Source organism: Phaseolus vulgaris, chromosome 11 (assembly GCF_051622355.1).
Source record: "Phaseolus vulgaris cultivar YP4 chromosome 11, ASM5162235v1, whole genome shotgun sequence".
NCBI classification, from domain to species: domain Eukaryota; kingdom Viridiplantae; phylum Streptophyta; class Magnoliopsida; order Fabales; family Fabaceae; genus Phaseolus; species Phaseolus vulgaris.
Window position 1 is genome coordinate 37,039,211 of NC_143508.1, and position 7,948 is coordinate 37,047,158.

Sequence of the window (7,948 nt, forward strand, 5' to 3'; positions counted from 1 at the left end):
ATTCTGTTTTGATGTGTCTTATAACAGACCAATAGAGGTAGGGTGTATGCTGGTTCAGGGTTATGTGTAAGTCGAAGTTGTAAACTCCAACCAATCTAAGTGCGAGATGGACCCTGGCAAGTAGGAAGTTGGTTTCTGATAAAAGTGAGCTTAAAAGGAGCAAACAAGGGGAAGCCAAAGTCCAAAAAGGAGCGAATGGAAGATGCTGCATTGAAGTGATTAATTATGTGACAAGTGCTACAATCGTACCACTGCAAGCTGGGTAGAAGGAATGTCAATGAGGTGGTGGTATGGACGTCCTTCAGAAAGACAAGTGACACAAATGTTTAAATTAATATTATTTTTAAATGACACCTTAACGACTAAACCAATACTATATTATTTTCCATGTATCTCAGCTAAGAAAGTATGTACCTGATCCTAGCCACATTCTAGAGTTTAATTCCATCCAGGTCAAAGAAAATCTGTCATTTGAAGTGAAGCCAATCAGAATTTTAGATTCACAAGTGAAACAACTTCGTGGAAGGAGTATTCCCATGGTGAAAGTATTGTGGGATCTCATCTCTGGAGATTCCACTTGGGAAATTGAAGAAAAGATAGGAGCATCATACCCTAATCTCTTTCTTGGTAAGTTCATTTTCGAGGACGAAAATTTTTGTAGTTGGAGATAATGTAACAATACTTTTCTTTTTAAAAAAAAGACAGAACCCTCCCCCCTGCACGTTTTTTTCTTCTTCTTCTTCTTTTCTTCCTTATCTTCATTTCTCTCTCTCTCTCTCCATATTCTCTTATCTCCCTCTCTCTTAATTTTCTCTTCCAATCTTCATCTATTTTAGAATCTGATCGGACCACGTTGTAGCTGGCGAGTTAAGGAACATTTCTACCCGATCAGATTTTTAAACAGAGTAAGTTCATTTTTACTCTAAATATCCTTTGTTCTTTGTTTTTCCTTAGAATTTAGTCATCAATATTGGTGGGGTCAGTTGAGAAGTTTAATCCTCTCAACTTATTCTACTCTATACTGAATTTTTGTTATGTTTGGATAACTTGCATTAGGCCCGTAAATCTTGAAGCTTATCCAGACTGTGGGAAATAAAATTCTAAAAGTTGCTTGGAAAGCAAGCAATTGAGGTAAGGGAAGCTAAATTTAATTTTTTAATAGCACCCGAGGATAGAAGATCTGAATGCAGAAGGGACGTGGTCCCAATATTCAATTTTTTCATGTAGGGATGTTGTGTGTTTATATATTGGGTTGTTTGTTTGTATATTATTTAAATTTAAAAATATTATATTTTGATGATTTAGTATTAAAGTGTTATCTTTTCTTATGTCAAATAGACTTTTGAATATTGTGGATCACTTTTTGAATGATATTGTATGATGGAATGGTATGGAATTGAATTCATACATTTGGGATAATGTATGGACTGATGTTTGTTGTGTATTAAGTATTGATGCCTATGTGGTAACAGAGATCTCCGAGCTTCACTGATGATCTAAGTCACATAGACTAAGATATCAGGTGGTGAGAAGCTGATGGGGGAGTTCATGCACACCGTGACATATGAGATGCACGACTTGGGTTATATTGAACTTACCCTAATCCTTTCTGTTGGATTCGCTGGTAATCTTTGGATCAGGTGTTAGTCTCTGGTAGGACTTACTTAATACGGGTCTTCCGGAAGACGTTGTTTGTTGAATATTCTGGATGTGTAGATCCATGTGAGATCTATGTGATTGATTTATGTTGGAATTTGAAGAAGATTGAATAATTGAGAAATTGGCCATGTAATTTTATTTTCTCTTTTAATTTATTCCGTATATTATAAAATTTTATTTTCACTAGCTTACCCTTGCTTTTTGTGTTGTGTTTAAACTGCGATGACTGTACTATGTACACGAGCAGATGACCATACAGGTGCAGGAAAGCCTTAGAGGTTTCAAAGTTTTATTTTGAGTTATGGATATGTAAATATTTGTATTTCTATAAATCCTAATCATATGTATTAGGAATGTTTTGAAAAACTCCAAGTTTGTATAGAAATACGTAGAACTTGTATTGAAATATTTAGATGTTATTTTCTGGGGTGTTAAAAGTTACGGTATGAAATTGCTTTTGTTTCATCTGAATTTTTGTTTGTTACTTGTTATTTATGTTCATCAGAAAACATTAAGTTCAGATAATTTTTTTTTATAAGAATTGGCATCAAATATTTTAATTTAATTTTTTTATTATTGATAAGAAAAATTAATATAATCTTTTGTTTTTGTGAGCACTTTCATATGCAATTAAGAATTGGAATTGGAATGGGAACACAAATATGAAACTCTTTTGTTTGGTCGTTCCCATTGCCAAGCCGCAATAGAGAATTCACATTTCACAATTTCTGCCTTTGGACTTTGACCATAATTGCCAAACCATGTTTCTCAATTTTATATTTATTCATTCTTTGTTGATAAAAAAAAAAAAACTTGCCAAAAGCTTAACATTACATTCGTTGTCTTCTTATCTCATTATTGAATTTGTCGAAGATTAGTTAGTGGTATAAAGTGTTACTTTTTATTCCAAAAGACAAAAACTTTCACATTTTAAAGGGTTTACACCAAAAAAAATTATTAGATAAAAACTAATTTAAAAAAAATTAATTACTATATTAACTAAATTACATATTAATTTAGAAATTAAATTTTTTTAACTATTAAAATTAAATTTAAAAATTTGTAGTTAAAATTTTGATAGATAATTAATTATTAATTTAAAAATTATTTATTAATAATAAAATTATTTTAGATACTAATAATTATTTTAGTATTAAAAAAATTAATTACTATATTAACTAAATTACATATTATTTTAGAAATTAAAAAAATTATTAAATTTTTTTTAACTATTAAGATTAAATTTAAAAGTTTATAGTTAAAATTTTGACAGTTAATTAATTATTAATTTAAAAATTATTTATTAAAAATAAAATTATTTTAGATACTAATAATTATTTTAGTATCTAAAATAATATTTATTATTATTTTTTATTTATAAAATTAATCTTTATTCAGTGATTTTATTTTAGTATTACAATGTTCGTTTACATAAAGTTGAGATATAAAATTGTATCGATTTAGGTTTTCTAAAGACATGATTTAGTTCAAACTTATGTGTTCTCAATTGTTATACTTAGTAAGGTTACTCCTCCTTTCATGCTAGTGAGTTTTAATTGTTTTTTGTCCTTATTTAAAGGTCATGTATCCCATGGAGGACCACACGATTTGACATATTTAATAATAAATAGACAACACTAGGATAAATAGAAACAAAGAAAAAAATATTGTAGAAATTTATGACATAAATAGCACCAACCATTGACATTGCTTTTAAAAGGAGTTACACGAAGTTGTATCTTTCATTAGAAGGGTGACTGATCTTCAGTTGTGGTGGTAGCAATGATTTTGCTCATTTCACACCCATGTGATGTTGCAATTTTTGAATGATGTAGGTGTGGAAGTACTTTGGCTGTTTCTTTTTTTTTTGGTCTAAGTATATAGATCTTAAAATCTATATATTAGAGTAAAGATTGAATGTAATTAGGTTGGAAATTGAGTGTTTTTTTAGTGAAAATAACTTACCATATATCAAACCAGATTTTTTTTTATAAAGAGAATTGGTAACCATAATCAACAAGACAAAACAATTGCAATAGTTAAGCATTTTCAAGATTTTATTTTAAAATTACTTTTCTTCCTATTTTAGTTTAATTATCTTATTTTTTTTACATTATGTTTTGGTGTATAATATCCACTTATTTTGTCGATAGTTACTTTTTTTTTTCTTGAAAATATTAACCAAGTTTGGGTCTTTGATCCTGCCTGTTGACCAGGACGCAAGAACCTTGCCTCGTCAGATCTGGATCGACTTTGCACCGCGTTAGCTTCCGTCCTTCGCCTTGATTCACCTCAAGAACCTGCAAAAGACAGAACGGCGCCGCTGCGGCCGATCACGCTCCGACGCCCAAGTCAGCGACTGAACCACCAAAATACTAAGAGAAAACTAAGAACTTCGGGAACTGTGCAAAATTCTCTCTCAGCGTACTCAAGTTCTCGCAAGCGTAAAAGAAGTATTCTAAAACGCGCGTACCTCAGAAGTTCGTTAGGATTCCTTATATACCTGTGCATTTTCTCTCTCCTGACAGTTACACATCTGGACACGTGGCTCGTATCCAGCTGTACACGTGTCACCATCTGGAGCATCCTTGACTTGGGCGTCACTTCTCACTCTTCAGGCTTATTTGACTAAGTTATCCATGCAAGGAGTAACCCGATGTATAGCTGCCTTGGAGCGTGATCTCTTCTGCGTGGCGAGTACGGGTGTCATCATACACACCTTCCCTGTGGTCTCGCCGGCCGCCATCATGATCTACTTCACTTGCTTCATCGTACATGCCCGGGTAAGCTGTTCCCCGACCTCGACCTCTGCTAGCTAGGGAATGACCATCTGACGACTTCATCCTCTGCTTCGAAAGCCTAGAACAAGCTTCCCTGATCCCTCAGCGATGTCCTCCTTTCGGCGATCTCTGATCAGTTGGTCGTCTGGATTCGCATCCGGCAACTTCATCACAAACCTGGTGATCGCCGGTTTAGGTATGCTAGAGATCGGAGCACGCCAACTTAATGACTGGCGACTACACGAGCCCCCCGACTTCCTTCCCTTCTGCCAGCCAGGTGCCCCGTTCAACACGCCTATATAATAGCTTGCTGCCACGTCATCACTTCCGACTACCTGGGCGGTACACCAATTATACTTTTTTCATTAAAAAATGAAATTCAATATGTTTGCTGGAACCAAATCTAATTAATGTCACTCGTATGAACGAATTTTTAATTTATTTTTATTTGTATATTATTGTCTTTTTAAATTTTACAGAAAATTGGTTTCCAACACGTAACAAAAAAATGTATTTTTGTAGACTTGACGCTATTGATTTCAAGAGGACTTTAAAATCCTAAAGTTCAATGGTTTTTATTTTTTTGACCAAATTAAATAATCCCTTATTATGAAGTATTATTGAACGTGAACAACTTTTAACAATTAATAAAGTAATTTTTATTTTAGTATTAAGTAATATTTTAAAGAATTTTGGGATGTCATCCACACGCACCTATGGAGAGTAGTGTGTTGTTTTTATACATGGGAGATGACCTAAAGGTTGCAAAGCCTCTTAATCACTATTATATCCAAAATAGCTAATCCTGTCTAAAGGATTTCAGACCTATTTTTTTAGTAGGCAGTTTTTATAAAATCATAGTAAATTTTTTAACTAAAAGCTATAGAAAATTATGTATTCCATCATAAATAATAAACAATCAATCGACGTCCATTTAAGATAGGGTATTCTTGATAGCATAGTTGTGGTAAATGAATTTCTTGACGAGGTAAAAGAAATGTTGCAAAATTATTAATGCCGATTTTGAAAAAGTTTATGATTTTGTACTGGAATTTATATATATATTTTATAGGATGAATTTTGGTGTCACGTGTGTTGGAGATCCCACATCGACTAGAGATTAGAGTCTTTCATTGTATATAAGTGGGTGCAAACCTCACCTCATTGAGCCGGTTTTATGGGGTTGAGTTAGGCTTAAAGTCCACTTTGTAATATGGTATCAGAGCCATTTCGAGCCTATCCTAGCGAATGTTTGTTGGGCCTATCGTGCCACCCGCTATCGGGCCGCTATCGGACCACCCATAATATAAGTGGGTGTGTCTAGAATTATCATCTATATCTATCCTTGTAAATAGTAGTCCAATTAACCAAGGCAATTACTTCCTGTACCCGATCAATTATGATCGGCACCCGACAAATTTTTAGAAATCCCATTGTGTCCTTCTCTTTTTCACTTTGAAAAATAGTGTATGGTGAGTTGCAGAAGGAACTTGATTTTCTTTGGGTGATGCTTTGAGATGCAGAAGAGGAGGTTTTACTGGGGTTGTGCTCAGATATCGTCTACAAAGCCTGGTTTTCGCATTTCAGATGCAGGCGTCCGGATGTAGATATTTTACCCCAGATATGAAAATGCCCACAACTATATTCCGCACACAAATATCTAGAATCCATTCACACCCTTCCGAATGAAACCATCGCAGTCCACAACTACTACCTTCCGCGTACAAACATCTGAAAGTGATTTAAACACTTCTGGATCAACGCAGCAAACAACTTGATTCCGCACAACAATATCCAGAAGTCACAAAAATGATTTCCGCCTAAAAATGTCCGCAACGCAACGCACACGCATACCTGGTCTTCTCTGATGCCTTCTCCGGTGCCTTCGTTCACTGTCGCAGATGATGCTCAAACCTTCGCATAACAGTGGACGACCTTCAAGCTCCTGGGTTCATCTTTGTTCAAGCCTCCGTTGTAGGTGCGAGAATGCGAACCACAGTGTTGGGTGCGAGAATGACAGAGACGAAGTTGGGTGTGTGATTGGGTGCGAGAATGGCAGAGACTGAAGTTGGGTGTGTGATTGGGTGCACAAAACAATTAACCTAATTTCATTTTCATTAAGGGTACTTTGGTACTTTCACAAACGCAATTGGGTGTAGGTCAGGTTTGATTGGGTGTAGGAAGAATCACCCATTAACCAATTCTATGCTACGAAGTTGGGGTGGACATGGATTGGATTTTCCAAAATCCAATCTAGATCCAATCCAAATCAAATAAATGGATTGGATTTAAAATCCATATCCACTTTAACTATATCAAATATATTTGGATTTCTTTTAAATCCATTTAAAGTGGATTGAATCTAGATTAAATCCACTTTGTTAATTATATTAAATTCACTTTGTCAATTACATTAAATCCATTTTGATATGGACAGAGACTAACTTGGCTCGAACTGGGCCTAAGCCGACTCAACCTGGACGCAAACCAAATCGGCTCTACATCGGCCCCTACCTAGACGACTTGACATCGGCCTGGGCCCGGACGACTCGACATCGGCCTGGGCCCGAACGACTCGACATCGGTCCGAGCCCGGACGACTCGACATCGGCCCGGACCCGAACGACTATACATCGGCTCGGGCCTGAACGACTCGACATCGGTCCGGGCCCGTCCGTCTCGACATCGGCTCGAGCCCGCTCGGCTCGACATCGGCACAGGCCTGCTCGACTCGACATCAACCCGAGCCCGCTCGGCTTGACATCGGCCCGGGCCCGCTCGCCTCGACATCGGCCAAGGCCCGCTCGGCTTGACATCAACTCAGGCCCGATCGGCTTGACATCGGCTCGGGCCCGGTCGGCTCGACATCGGTTCGGGCCCGGTCGGCTCGACATCGGTCCGGGCCCGGTCGGCTCGACATCGGTCCGGGCCCGGTCGGCTCGACATCGGCCCGGGCCCGGTCGGCTCGACATCGGCCCGGGCCCGGTCGGCTCGACATCGGTCCGGGCCCGGTCGGCTCGACATCGGTCCGGGCCCGGTCGGCTCGACATCGGCCCGGGCCCGATCGTCTCGACATCGACCGGGCCTGAACGACTCAAAATCGACCCAGACCTGCACGACTCGACATCGGCACTGGCCCGCACGACTCGACATCGGCCCCGGCCCACACGACTCAACATTGGCCCGAGCTCGAATGACTAGATATCGACCCAGGCCCGCTCGGCTCGACATCGGCTCGGGCCCGCTTGGCTCGACATCAGTATCGTCCCGACTTTGCTTGGCTTGACTTTTTCCCGGGCCTGCTCGACTTGACATTGGCCTGAAATGACTCGGCTCGACTTTGGTTCGAAATGACTTGGCTTGACTTTGGTCCATACCGATTCAATTCGACTTGGGCCCGGACGACTTAGCTCGACGTGGACTTGGGTCGACTTTGCTCAACCTGGGCCTGAATTCTTGGCTCAACCTTGATCGGGTCAAGTCAAAATCCAACCCAAAATACAATTTGG

At 38.2% G+C, this 7,948-nt stretch overlaps 1 long non-coding RNA gene across 1 annotated transcript; it reads left to right on the forward strand.

Moving 5' to 3' along the window:
* The first annotated feature begins 722 nt into the window (after window positions 1-722).
* Window positions 723-2,065, forward strand: LOC137829038 (uncharacterized). The gene is made up of 3 exons (XR_011084007.2): window positions 723-905; window positions 1,057-1,131; window positions 1,907-2,065. It is a non-coding gene; the product is annotated as an uncharacterized LOC137829038 (long non-coding RNA).
* Window positions 2,066-7,948: the final 5,883 nt, after the last annotated feature.